This window comes from Balaenoptera borealis (assembly GCF_965194805.1).
Source record: "Balaenoptera borealis genome assembly, chromosome: 14".
Lineage (NCBI taxonomy): Eukaryota > Metazoa > Chordata > Mammalia > Artiodactyla > Balaenopteridae > Balaenoptera > Balaenoptera borealis.
This window is the reverse complement of record NC_138875.1, coordinates 30905226-30920559: the sequence shown is the minus strand read 5'-3', so window position 1 is coordinate 30920559 and position 15334 is coordinate 30905226. Positions and strand designations below refer to the sequence as shown.

The window sequence follows — 15334 nt, the reverse complement described above, 5'->3', positions numbered from 1 at the left end:
CCAGTATTCCACAATCTAAACAGATGTCATGTTCCCAGGCCACAGGATTCCAGAATCACGCCTCAGTCTTGTTCCTGGCCACAGGGTTCCGGAATCAAACCAATGTCAAGTTCCCAGGCCATGGGTTTCAAGTATCAGGTCGCAGTCATGTTTCCAGGGCACAGGGTTCTACAATCAAACCTCAGTAATGTTTAAAGTCCACAGATTTCTGCCATCAAACCTCAGTCAAGTCCCCGGCCACAGTTTTCCTGAATCAAACCTCAGTCATATTCCCAGGTCACAGGGTTCCAGAAACAAACCAATGTCAACTTCCTAGGCCATGGGTTTCCAGTACCAGCCCACAGTCATGTTTCCAGGGCACAGGGTTCTACAATCAAACCTCTGTCATGTTGCCAGTCCACAGATTTCTGTCATCAAACCTTAGTCAAGTTCCCAGGCCACAGATTTCCAGAATCAAACCTCAGTCATATTCCCAGGACACAGTTTTCCAGAATCACGCCTCAGTCATGTTCCCAGGCCACAGGGTTCCAGAATCAAACCAATGTCAAATTCCTAGGCCATGGGTTTCCAGTACCAGCCCACAGTCATGTTTCCAGGGCACAGGGTTCTATAATCAAACCTCAGTCATGTTGCCAGTCCACAGGTTTCTGCCATCAAACCTCAGTCAAGTTTCCAGGCCACAGATTTCCAGAATCAAACCTCAGTCATATTCCCAGGACACATGGTTCCAGAATAAAATCTCAGTCTTGTTCCCACTCCACAGGATTCCAGAACCAAGCCTTCAGTCCGGTTCCCAGGGCACAGTATGCCACAATCTAAACAGATGTCATGTTCCCAGGCCACAGGTTTCCAGAATCACGCCTCAATCATGTTCCCAGGCCACAGGGTTCCAGAATCAAACCAATGTCATTTTCCCAGGCCATGGGTTTCCAGTACCAGGCCACAGTCATATTTCCAGGCCACAGGGTTCTACAATCAAACCTCTGTCATGTTGCCAGTCCACAGGTTTCTGCCATCAAACCTCAGTCAAGTTCCCAGGCCACAGATTTCCAGAATCAAACCTCAGTCATATTCCCAGGACACATGGTTCCAGAATAAAACTTCAGTCATGTTTGTAGGACCCATGGTTCCACAATCAAACCACAGTCATGTTCCCAGGACAAAGGTGTCCAGAATCAAACCTCAGTCATGTTCCCAGGGAAGAGGGTTCCAGTAACAAACCTCAGTCATGTTGCCAAGCCACAGGATTCCACCATCAAACCTCAGACATGTTCCCAGGCCACAGGGTTCCAGAATCAAACCGTTCTCATGTTCCCAGGCCACAGGTTTCAAGAATCCACTGATGTCATGTTCCCAGGCCACAGGATTCCAGAATAAAACCTCAGTCATGTTCCCAGTCCACAGGGTTCCAGAACCAAGCCTCAGTCAGGTTCCCAGGGCCCAGTATTCCACAATCTAAACAGATGTCATGTTCCCAGGCCACAGGATTCCACAATCACGCCTCAGTCTTGTTCCTGGCCACAGGGTTCCGGAATCACAACAATGTCAAGTTCCCAGGCCATGGGTTTCAAATATCAGGTCGCAGTCATGTTTCCAGGGCACAGGGTTCTACAATCAAACCTCAGTCATGTTGCCAGTCCACAGATTTCGGCCATCAAACCTCAGTCAAGTTCCCAACCACAGATTTCCAGAATCAAACCTCAGTCATATTCCCAGGCCACAGTTTTCCAGAATCACGCCTCAGTCATGTTCCCAGGCCACAGGGTTCCAGAATCCAACCAATGTCAAATTCCTAGGCCATGGGTTTCCAGTACCAGGCCACAGTCATGTTTCCAGGGCACAGCGTTCTACAATCAAACCTCAGTCATGTTCCCAGTCCACAGGTTTCTGCCATCAAACCTCAGTCAAGTTCCCAGGCCACAGATTTCCAGAATCAATCCTCAGTCATATTCCCAGGACACATGGTTCCAGAATCAAACCTCAGTCATATTTGCAGGACCCATGGTTCCACAATCAAACCACAGTCATGTTCCCAGGACAAAGGTGTCCAGAATCAAACCTCAGTCATATTCCCAGGGAACAGGGTTCCAATAACAAACCTCATTCATGTTGCCAAGCCACAGGTTTCCACCATCAAACCTCAGACATGTTCCCAGGCCACAGTGTTCCAGAATCCAACCGTTCTCATGTTCCCAGGCCACAGGGTTCAAGAATCCACTGATGTCATGTTCCCAGGCCACAGGATTCCAGAATAAATCCTCAGTCATGTTCCCAGTCCACAGGGTTCCAGAACCAAGCCTCAGTCAGGTTCCCAGGGCCCAGTATTCCACAATCTAAACAGATGTCATGTTCCCAGGCCACAGGATTCCACGATCTAACATCAGTCATATTCCCAGGCCACATGGTTCCAGAATCAAAACTCAGTCTTGTTCCCAGTCCACAGGATTCCAGAACCAAGCCTTCAGTCCGGTTCCCAGGGCACAGTATGCCACAATCTAAACAGATGTCATGTTCCCAGGCCACAGGTTTCCAGAATCACGCCTCAATCATGTTCCCAGGCCACAGGGTTTCAGAATCAAACCAATGTCAATTTCCCAGGTCATGGGTTTCCAGTACCAGGCCACAGTCATATTTCCAGGCCACAGGGTTCTACAATCAAACCTCTGTCATGTTGCCAGTCCACAGGTTTCTGCCATCAAACCTCAGTCAACTTCCCAGGCCACAGATTTCCAGAATCAAACCTCAGTCATGTTCCCAGGACACATGGTTCCAGAATCAAACCTCAGTCATGTTTGCAGGACCCATGGTTCCACAATCAAACCACAGTCATGTTCCCAGGACAAAGGTGTCCAGAATCAAACCTCAGTCATGTTCCCAGGGAAGAGGGTTCCAGTAACAAACCTCATTCATGTTGCCAAGCCACAGGTTTCCACCATCAAACCTCAGACATGTTCCCAGGCCACAGGGTTCCAGAATCAAACCGTTCTCATGTTCCCAGGCCACAGGTTTCAAGAATCCACTGATGTCATGTTCCCAGGCCACAGGATTCCAGAATAAATCCTCAGTCATGTTCCCAGTCCACAGGGTTCCAGAACCAAGCCTCAGTCAGGTTCCCAGGGCCCAGTATTCCACAATCTAAACAGATGTCATGTTCCCAGGCCACAGGATTCCAGAATCACGCCTCAGTCTTGTTCCTGGCCACAGGGTTCCGGAATCAAACCAATGTCAAGTTCCCAGGCCATGGGTTTCAAGTATCAGGTCGCAGTCATGTTTCCAGGGCACAGGGTTCTACAATCAAACCTCAGTCATGTTGCCAGTCCACAGATTTCTGCCATCAAACCTCAGTCAAGTTCCCAGGCCACAGATTTCCAGAATCAAACCTCAGTCATATTCCCAGGCCACAGTTTTCCAGAATCACGCCTCAGTCATGTTCCCAGGCCACAGGGTTCCAGAATCAAACCAATGTCAAATTCCTAGGCCATGGGTTTCCAGTACCAGGCCACAGTCATGTTTCCAGGGCACAGGGTTCTACAATCAAACCTCAGTCATGATGCCAGTCCACCGGTTTCTGCCATCAAACCTCAGTCAAGTTCCCAGGCCACAGATTTCCAGAATCAATCCTCAGTCATATTCCCAGGACACATGGTTCCAGAATCAAACCTCAGTCATGTTTGCAGGACCCATGGTTCCACAATCAAACCACAGTCATGTTCGCAGGACAAAGGTGTCCAGAATCAAACCTCAGGCATGTTCCCAGGGAAGAGGGTTCCAGTAACAAACCTCATTCATGTTGCCAAGCCACAGGTTTTCGCCATCAAACCTCAGACATGTTCCCAGGACACAGGGTTCCAGAATCCAACCGTTCTCATGTCCCCAGGCCACAGGATTCCAGAATAAAACCTCAGTCATGTTCCCAGTCCACAGGGTTCCAGAACCAAGCCTCAGTTAGGTTCCCCGGGCCCAGTATTCCACAATCTAAACAGATGTCATGTTCCCAGGCCACAGGATTCCAGAATCACGCCTCAGTCTTGTTCCTGGCCACAGGGTTCCGGAATCAAACCAATGTCAAGTTCCCAGGCCATGGGTTTCAAGTATCAGGTCGCAGTCATGTTTCCAGGGCACAGGGTTCTACAATCAAACCTCAGTCATGTTGCCAGTCCACAGATTTCGGCCATCAAACCTCAGTCAAGTTCCCAGGCCACAGATTTCCAGAATCAAACCTCAGTCATATTCCCAGGCCATAGTTTTCCAGAATCACGCCTCAGTCATGTTCCCAGGCCACAGGGTTCCAGAATCAAACCAATGTCAAATTCCTAGGCCATGGGTTTCCAGTACCAGCCCACAGTCATGTTTCCAGGGCACAGGGTTCTACAATCAAACCTCTGTCATGTTGCCAGTCCACAGTTTTCTGCCATCAAACCTCAGTCATTTTCCCAGGACACATGGTTCTAGAATCAAACCTCAGTCACGTTTGCAGGACCCATGGTTCCACAATCAAACCACAGTCATGTTCCCAGGACAAAGGTGTCCAGAATCAAACCTCAGTCATATTCCCAGGGAACAGGGTTCCAGTAACAAACCTCATTAATGTTGCCAAGCCCCAGGTTTCTACCATCAAACCTCAGACATGTTCCCAGGCCACAGGGTTCCAGAATCCAACCGTTCTCATGTTCCCAGGCCACAGGGTTCAAGAATACACTGATGTCATGTTCCCAGGCCACAGGATTCCAGAATAAAACCTCAGTCTTGTTCCCAGTCCACAGGGTTCCAGAACCAAGCCTCAGTCAGATTCCCAGGGCACAGTATTCCACAATCTAAACAGATGTCATGTTCCCATGCCATAGGATTCCAGAATCACGCCTCAGTCATGTTCCCAGTCCACAGGGATCCAGAATCACACCTCAGTCATGTTGCCAGGCCATAGGGTACCACCATGAAACCTCTGTCATATTCCCAGACCACAGGTTTCCACAATCAAACCGATTTCATGTTCCCAGGCAACAGGGTACCAGAATCCAAACCGATGTCATGTTCCCAGGCCACAGGATTCCACAATCTAACATCAGTCATGTTCCCAGGCCAATGGTTTCCAGAATCAAAGCACAGTAATATTCCCAGGCCACATGGTTCCAGAATCAAACCTCAGTCATGTTCCCAGTCCACAGGATTCCACAACCAAGCCTTCAGTCAGGTTCCCAGGGCACAGTATTCCACAATCTAAAGAGATGTCATGTTCCCAGGCCACAGGTTTCCAGAATCACGCCTCAGTCATGTTCCCAGGCCACAGGGTTCCAGAATCAAACCAATGTCAAATTCCTAGGCCATGGGTTTCCAGTACCAGCCCACAGTCATGTTTCCAGGGCACAGGGTTCTACAATCAAACCTCTGTCATGTTGCCAGTCCACAGGTTTCTGCCATCAAACCTCAGTCAAGTCCCCGGCCACAGTTTTCCAGAATCAAACCTCAGTCATGTTCCCAGGCCACAGGGTTCCAGAATCAAACCAATGTCAAATTCCTAGGCCATGGGTTTCCAGTACCAGGCCACAGTCATGTTTCCAGGGCACAGGGTTCTACAATCAAACCTCAGTCATGTTCCCAGTCCACAGGTTTCCAGAACCAAGCCTCAGTCAGATTCCCAGGGCACAGTATTCCACAATCTAAACAGATGTCATTTTCCCAGGCCACAGGATTCCAGAATCACGCCTCAGTCATGTTCCCAGGACACAGAGATCCAGAATCAAACCTCAGTCACGTTGCCAGGCCAGAGGGTACCACCATCAAACCTCAGTCATATTCCCAGACCACAGGTTTCCACAATCAAACCGATTTCATGTTCCCAGGCAACAGGGTACCAGAATCCAAACCGATGTCATGTTCCCAGGCCACAGGATTCCACGATCTAACATCAGTCATATTCCCAGGCCACATGGTTCCAGAATCAAAACTCAGTCTTGTTCCCAGTCCACAGGATTCCAGAACCAAGCCTTCAGTCCGGTTCCCAGGGCACAGTATGCCACAATCTAAACAGATGTCGTGTTCCCAGGACACACGTTTCCAGAATCACGCCTCAATCCTGTTCCTAGGCCACAGGGTTCCAGAATCAAACCAATGTCAAATTCCTAGGCCATGGGTTTCCAGTACCAGCCCACAGTCATGTTTCCAGGCCACAGGGTTCTACAATCAAACCTCAGTCATGTTGCCAGTCCACAGGTTTCTGCCATCAAACCTCAGTCAAGGTCCCAGGCCACAGATTTCCAGAATCAAACCTCAGTCATATTCCCAGGACACATGGTTCCAGAATCAAACCTCTTTCATGTTTGCAGGACCCATGATTCCACAATCAAAACACAGTCATGTTCCCAGCACAAAGGTGTCCAGAATCAAACCTCAGTCATGTTCCCAGGGAACAGGGTTCCAGAAACAAACCTCAGTCATGTTGCCAAGCCACAGGTTTCCACCATCAAACCTCAGACATGTTCCCAGGTCACAGGGTTCCAGAATTAAACCGTTCTCATGTTCCCAGGCCACAGGGTCCCAGAATCCACTGATGTCATGTTCCCAGGCCACAGGGTTCCAGAAACAATCCTCACTTATGTTCGCAGGCTACAGGGTTCCAGAATCAAACCTCAGTCATGTTCCCAGGCCACAGATTTCCAGAATCAAACCTCAGTCATATTCCCAGGACACATGGTTCCAGAATAAAAACCTCAGTCATGTTTGCAGGACCCATGTTTCCACAATCAAACCACAGTCATGTTCCCAGGACAAAGGTGTCCAGAATCAAACCTCAGTCATGTTCCCAGGGATAAAGTTTCCTGTAACAAACCTCAGTCATGTTGCCAAGACACAGGTTTCCACCGTCAAATCTCAGACATGTTCCCAGGCCACAGGGTTCCAGAATCCAACCGTTCTCATATTCCTAGGCCACAGGTTTCAAGAATCCACTGATGTCATGTTCCCAGGCCACAGGATTCCAGAATAAAACCTCAGTCATGTTCCCAGTCCACAGGGTTCCAGAACCAAGCCTCAGTCAGGTTCCCAGGGCACAGTATTCCACAATCTAAACAGATGTCATGTTCCCAGGCCACAGGATTCCAGAATCACGCCTCAGTCTTCTTCCGGGCCACAGGGTTCCAAAATCAAACCAATGTCAAGATCCTAGGCCATGGGTTTCAAGTATCAGGTCGCAGTCATGTTTCCAGGGCACAGGGTTCTACAATCAAACCTCAGTCATGTTGCCAGTCCACAGATTTCTGCCATCAAACCTCAGTCAAGTCCCCGGCCACAGTTTTCCAGAATCAAACCTCAGTCATGTTCCCAGGTCACAGGGTTCCAGAATCAAACCAATGTCAACTTCCTAGGCCATGGGTTTCCAGTACCAGCCCACAGTCATGTTTCCAGGGCACAGGGTTCTACAATCAAACCTCAGTCATGTTGCCAGTCCACAGGTTTCTGCCATCAAACCTCAGTCAAGTTCCCAGGCCACAGATTTCCAGAATCAAACCTCAGTCATATTCCCAGGACACATGGTTCCAGAATCAAACCTCAGTCATGTATGCAGGACTCATGGTTCCACAATCAAACCACAGTCATGTTCCCAGGACAAAGGTGTCCAGAATCAAACCTCAGTCATATTCCCAGGGAACAGGGTTCCAGTAACAAACCTCATTCATGTTGCCAAGCCACAGGTTTCCACCATCAAACCTCAGACATGTTCCCAGGCCACAGGGTTCCAGAATCCAACCGTTCTCATGTTCCCAGGCCACAGGGTTCAAGAATCCACTGATGTCATGTTCCCAGGCCACAGGATTCCAGAATAAAACCTCAGTCATGTTCCCAGTCCACAGGGTTCCAGAACCAAGCCTCAGTCAGGTTCCCAGGGCACAGTATTCCACAATCTAAACAGATGTCATGTTCCCAGTCCACAGGATTCCAGAATCACGTCTCAGTCTTGTTCCTGGCAACAGGGTTCCAGAATCAAACCAATGTCAAGTTCGCAGGCCATGGGTTTCAAGTATCAGTTCGCAGTCATGTTTCCAGGGCACAGGGTTCTACAATCAAACCTCAGTAAAGTTTCCAGTCCACAGATTTCTGCCATCAAACCTCAGTCAAGTCCCCGGCCACAGTTTTCCAGAATCAAACCTCAGTCATGTTCCCAGGCCACAGGGTTCCAGAATCAAACCAATGTCAAATTCCTAGGCCATGGGTTTCCAGTACCAGGCCACAGTCATGTTTCCAGGGCACAGGGTTCTACAATCAAACCTCAGTCATATTCCCAGTCCACAGGGTTCCAGAACCAAGCCTCAGTCAGATTCCCAGGGCACGGTATTCCACAATCTAAACAGATGTCATGTTTCCAGGCCACAGGATTCCAGAATCACGCCTCAGTCATATTCCCAGGCCACAGGGATCCAGAATCAAACCTCAGTCATGTTGCCAGGCCAGAGGGTACCACCGTCAAACCTCAGTCATATTCCCAGACCACAGGTTTCCACAATCAATCCGATTTCATGTTCCCAGGCAACAGGGTACCAGAATCCAAACCGATGTCATGTTCCCAGGCCACAGGATTCCACGATCTAACATCAGTCATATTCCCAGGCCACATGGTTCCAGAATCAAACCTCAGTCTTGTTCCCAGTCCACAGGATTCCAGAACCAAGCCTTCAGTCCGGTTCCCAGGGCACAGTATGCCACAATCTAAACAGATGTCATGTTCCCAGGCCACAGGTTTCCAGAATCACGCCTCAATCCTGTTCCCAGGCCTCAGGGTTCCAGAATCAAACCAATGTCAAATTCCTAGGCCATGGGTTTCCAGTACCAGCCCACAGTCATGTTTCCAGGGCACAGGGTTCTACAATCAAACCTCAGTCATGTTGCCAGTCCACAGGTTTCTGTAATCAAACCTCAGTCAAGTTCCCAGGCCACAGATTTCCAGAATCAAACCTCAGTCATATTCCCAGGACACATGGTTCCAGAATCAAACCTCAGTCATGTTTGCAGGACCCATGATTCCACAATCAAAATACAGTCATGTTCCCAGCACAAAGGTGTCCAGAATCAAACCTCAGTCATGTTCCCAGGGAAAAGGGTTCCAGAAACAAACCTCAGTCATGTTGCCAAGCCACAGGTTTCCACCATCAAACCTCAGACATGTTCCCAGGTCACAGGGTTCCAGAAATAAACCGTTCTCATGTTCCCAGGCCACAGGGATCCAGAATCCACTGATGTCATGTTCACAGGCCACAGGGTTCCAGAAACAATCCTCAGTTATGTTCGCAGGCTACAGGATTCCAGAATCAAACCTCAGTCATGTTCCCAGGCCACAGATTTCCAGAATCAAACCTCAGTCATATTCCCAGGACACATGGTTCCAGAATCAAACCTCAGTCATGTTTGCAGGACCCATGGTTCCACAATCAAACCACAGTCATGTTCCCAGGACAAAGGTGTCCAGGATCAAACCTCAGTCATGTTCCCAGGGAACGGGGTTCCAGTAACAAACCTCAGTCATGTTGCCAAGCCACAGGTTTCCACCATCAAACCTCAGACATGTTCCCAGGCCACAGGGTTGCAGAACCAAGCCTCAGTCAGATTCCCATGGCACAGTATTCCACAATCTAAACAGATGTCATGTTCCCATGCCACAGGATTCCAGAATCACGCCTCAGTCATGTTCCCAGGCCACAGGGATCCAGAATCAAACCTCAGTCATGTTGCCAGGCCATAGGTTACCACCATGAAACCTCAGTCATATTCCCAGACGACAGGTTTGAACAATCAAACCGATTTCATGTTCCCAGGCAACAGGGTACAAGAATCCAAACCGATGTCATGTTCCCAGGCCACAGGATTCCACAATCTAACATCAGTCATGTTCCCAGGCCAATGGTTTCCAGAATCAAAGCACAGTCATATTCCCAGGACACATGGTTCCAGAATCAAACCTCAGTCTTGTTCCCACTCCACAGGATTCCAGAACCAAGCCTTCAGTCCGGTTCCCAGGGCACAGTATGCCACAATCTAAACAGATGTCATGTTCCCAGGCCACAGGGTTCCAGAATCAAACCAATGTCAAATTCCTAGGCCATGGGTTTCCAGTACCAGGCCACAGTAATGTTTCCAGTCCACAGGTTTCTGCCATCAAACCTCAGTCAATTTCCCAGGGCACAGATTTGCAGAATCAAGCCTCAGTCATATTCCCAGGGAAGAGGGTTCCAGTAACAAACCTCATTCATGTTGCCAAGCCACAGGTTTCCACCATCAAACCTCAGACATGTTCCCAGGACACAGGGTTCCAGAATCAAACCGTTCTCATGTTCCCAGGCCACAAGGTTCCAGAATCCACTGATGTCATGTTCCCAGGCCACAGGATTCCAGAATAAAACCTCAGTCATGTTCCCAGTCCACAGGGTTCCAGAACCAAGCCTCAGTCAGGTTCCCAGGGCCCAGTATTCCACAATCTAAACAGATGTCATGTTCCCAGGCCACAGGATTCCAGAATCACGCCTCAGTCTTGTTCCTGGCCACAGGGTTCCGGAATCAAACCAATGTCAAGTTCCCAGGCCATGGGTTTCAAGTATCAGGTCGCAGTCATGTTTCCAGGGCACAGGGTTCTACAATCAAACCTCAGTAATGTTTAAAGTCCACAGATTTCTGCCATCAAACCTCAGTCAAGTCCCCGGCCACAGTTTTCCTGAATCAAACCTCAGTCATATTCCCAGGTCACAGGGTTCCAGAAACAAACCAATGTCAACTTCCTAGGCCATGGGTTTCCAGTACCAGCCCACAGTCATGTTTCCAGGGCACAGGGTTCTACAATCAAACCTCTGTCATGTTGCCAGTCCACAGATTTCTGTCATCAAACCTTAGTCAAGTTCCCAGGCCACAGATTTCCAGAATCAAACCTCAGTCATATTCCCAGGACACAGTTTTCCAGAATCACGCCTCAGTCATGTTCCCAGGCCACAGGGTTCCAGAATCAAACCAATGTCAAATTCCTAGGCCATGGGTTTCCAGTACCAGCCCACAGTCATGTTTCCAGGGCACAGGGTTCTATAATCAAACCTCAGTCATGTTGCCAGTCCACAGGTTTCTGCCATCAAACCTCAGTCAAGTTTCCAGGCCACAGATTTCCAGAATCAAACCTCAGTCATATTCCCAGGACACATGGTTCCAGAATAAAATCTCAGTCTTGTTCCCACTCCACAGGATTCCAGAACCAAGCCTTCAGTCCGGTTCCCAGGGCACAGTATGCCACAATCTAAACAGATGTCATGTTCCCAGGCCACAGGTTTCCAGAATCACGCCTCAATCATGTTCCCAGGCCACAGGGTTCCAGAATCAAACCAATGTCATTTTCCCAGGCCATGGGTTTCCAGTACCAGGCCACAGTCATATTTCCAGGCCACAGGGTTCTACAATCAAACCTCTGTCATGTTGCCAGTCCACAGGTTTCTGCCATCAAACCTCAGTCAAGTTCCCAGGCCACAGATTTCCAGAATCAAACCTCAGTCATATTCCCAGGACACATGGTTCCAGAATAAAACTTCAGTCATGTTTGTAGGACCCATGGTTCCACAATCAAACCACAGTCATGTTCCCAGGACAAAGGTGTCCAGAATCAAACCTCAGTCATGTTCCCAGGGAAGAGGGTTCCAGTAACAAACCTCAGTCATGTTGCCAAGCCACAGGATTCCACCATCAAACCTCAGACATGTTCCCAGGCCACAGGGTTCCAGAATCAAACCGTTCTCATGTTCCCAGGCCACAGGTTTCAAGAATCCACTGATGTCATGTTCCCAGGCCACAGGATTCCAGAATAAAACCTCAGTCATGTTCCCAGTCCACAGGGTTCCAGAACCAAGCCTCAGTCAGGTTCCCAGGGCCCAGTATTCCACAATCTAAACAGATGTCATGTTCCCAGGCCACAGGATTCCACAATCACGCCTCAGTCTTGTTCCTGGCCACAGGGTTCCGGAATCACAACAATGTCAAGTTCCCAGGCCATGGGTTTCAAATATCAGGTCGCAGTCATGTTTCCAGGGCACAGGGTTCTACAATCAAACCTCAGTCATGTTGCCAGTCCACAGATTTCGGCCATCAAACCTCAGTCAAGTTCCCAACCACAGATTTCCAGAATCAAACCTCAGTCATATTCCCAGGCCACAGTTTTCCAGAATCACGCCTCAGTCATGTTCCCAGGCCACAGGGTTCCAGAATCCAACCAATGTCAAATTCCTAGGCCATGGGTTTCCAGTACCAGGCCACAGTCATGTTTCCAGGGCACAGCGTTCTACAATCAAACCTCAGTCATGTTCCCAGTCCACAGGTTTCTGCCATCAAACCTCAGTCAAGTTCCCAGGCCACAGATTTCCAGAATCAATCCTCAGTCATATTCCCAGGACACATGGTTCCAGAATCAAACCTCAGTCATATTTGCAGGACCCATGGTTCCACAATCAAACCACAGTCATGTTCCCAGGACAAAGGTGTCCAGAATCAAACCTCAGTCATATTCCCAGGGAACAGGGTTCCAATAACAAACCTCATTCATGTTGCCAAGCCACAGGTTTCCACCATCAAACCTCAGACATGTTCCCAGGCCACAGTGTTCCAGAATCCAACCGTTCTCATGTTCCCAGGCCACAGGGTTCAAGAATCCACTGATGTCATGTTCCCAGGCCACAGGATTCCAGAATAAATCCTCAGTCATGTTCCCAGTCCACAGGGTTCCAGAACCAAGCCTCAGTCAGGTTCCCAGGGCCCAGTATTCCACAATCTAAACAGATGTCATGTTCCCAGGCCACAGGATTCCACGATCTAACATCAGTCATATTCCCAGGCCACATGGTTCCAGAATCAAAACTCAGTCTTGTTCCCAGTCCACAGGATTCCAGAACCAAGCCTTCAGTCCGGTTCCCAGGGCACAGTATGCCACAATCTAAACAGATGTCATGTTCCCAGGCCACAGGTTTCCAGAACCACGCCTCAATCATGTTCCCAGGCCACAGGGTTTCAGAATCAAACCAATGTCAATTTCCCAGGTCATGGGTTTCCAGTACCAGGCCACAGTCATATTTCCAGGCCACAGGGTTCTACAATCAAACCTCTGTCATGTTGCCAGTCCACAGGTTTCTGCCATCAAACCTCAGTCAACTTCCCAGGCCACAGATTTCCAGAATCAAACCTCAGTCATGTTCCCAGGACACATGGTTCCAGAATCAAACCTCAGTCATGTTTGCAGGACCCATGGTTCCACAATCAAACCACAGTCATGTTCCCAGGACAAAGGTGTCCAGAATCAAACCTCAGTCATGTTCCCAGGGAAGAGGGTTCCAGGAACAAACCTCATTCATGTTGCCAAGCCACAGGTTTCCACCATCAAACCTCAGACATGTTCCCAGGCCACAGGGTTCCTGAATCAAACCGTTCTCATGTTCCCAGGCCACAGGGTTCCAGAATCCACTGATGTCATGTTCCCAGGCCACAGGATTCCAGAATAAAACCTCAGTCATGTTCCCAATCCACAGGGTTCCAGAACCAAGCCTCAGTCAGGTTCCCAGGGCCCAGTATTCCACAATCTAAACAGATGTCATGTTCCCAGGCCACAGGATTCCAGAATCACGCCTCAGTCATGTTCCCAGGCCACAGGGATCCAGAATCAAACCTCAGTCATGTTGCCAGGCCAGAGGGTACCACCATCAAACCTCAGTTATATTCCCAGACCACAGGTTTCCACAAATAAACCGATTTCATGTTCCCAGGCAACAGGGTACCAGAATCCAAACCGATGTCATGTTCCCAGGACACAGGATTCCACGATCTAACATCAGTCATATTCCCAGGCCACATGGTTCCAGAATCAAACCTCAGTCTTGTTCCCAGTCCACAGGATTCCAGAACCAAGCCTTCAGTCCGGTTCCCAGGGCACAGTATGCCACAATCTAAACAGATGTCATGTTCCCAGGCCACAGGTTTCCAGAATCACGCCTCAATCCTGTTCCCAGGCCACAGGGTTGCAGAATCAAACCAATGTCAATTTCCAGGGCATGAGTTTCCAGTACCAGGCCACAGTCATATTTCCAGGCCACAGGGTTCTACAATCAAACCTCTGTCATGTTCCCAGTCCACAGATTTCTGCCATCAAACCTCAGTCAAGTTCCCAGGCCACAGATTTCCAGAATCAAACCTCAGTTATATTCCCAGGACACATGGTTCCAGAATAAAACCTCAGTCATGTTTGCAGGACCCATGGTTCCACAATCAAACCACACAGTCATGTTCCCAGGACAAAGGTGTCCAGAATCAAACCTCAGTCATGTTCCCAGGGAAGAGGTTTCCAGTAACAAACCTCAGCCATGTTGCCAAGCCACAGGTTTCCACCATCAAACCTCAGACATGTTCCCAGGTCACAGGGTTCCAGAATTAAACCGTTCTCATGTTCCCAGGCCACAGGGTTCCAGAATCCACTGATGTCATGTTCACAGGCCACAGGGTTCCAGAAACAATCCTCAGTTATGTTTGCAGGCTACAGGATTCCAGAATCAAACCTCAGTCATGTTCCCAGGCCACAGATTTCCAGAATCAAACCTCAGTCATATTCCTAGGACACATGGTTCCAGAATCAAACCTCAGTCATGTTTGCAGCACCCATGGTTCCACAATCAAACCACAGTCATGTTCCCAGGACAAAGGTGTCCAGAATCAAACCTCAGTCATGTTCCCAGGGAACGGGTTTCCAGTAACAAACCTCAGTCATGTTGCCAAGCCACAGGTTTCCACCATCAAACCTCAGACATGTTCCCAGGCCACAGGGTTCCAGAATCCAACCGTTCTCATGTTCCCAGGCCACAGGTTTCAAGAATCCACTGATGTCATGTTCCCAGGCCACAGGATTCCAGAATAAAACCTCAGTCATGTTCCCAGTCCACAGGGTTCCAGAACCAAGCCTCAGTCAGGTTCCCAGGGCACAGTATTCCACAATCTAAACAGATGTCATGTTCCCAGGCCACAGGATTCCAGAATCACGCCTCAGTCTTGTTCATGGACACAGGGTTCCAGAATCAAACCAATGTCAAGTTCCCAGGCCATGGGTTTCAAGTATCAGGTCGCAGTCATGTTTCCAGGGCACAGGGTTCTACAATCAAACCTCAGTAATGTTTCCAGTCCACAGATTTCTGCCATCAAACCTCAGTCAAGTCCCCGGCCACAGTTTTCCAGAATCAAACCTCAGTCATGTTCCCAGGTCACAGGGTTCCAGAATCAAACCAATGTCAAATTCCTAGGCCATGGGTTTCCAGTACCAGCCCACAGTCATGTTTCCAGGGCACAG

The 15334-nt window shown here is 49.0% G+C and overlaps 1 long non-coding RNA gene across 1 annotated transcript in view; it reads right to left on the bottom strand.

Annotated features, from left to right (window-relative positions):
• The window catches only part of LOC309611210, a 1047220-nt gene that overhangs the window by 561748 nt on the left and 470138 nt on the right, over positions 1 to 15334 (bottom strand). The gene's annotated exons all lie outside the window — the stretch shown is intronic.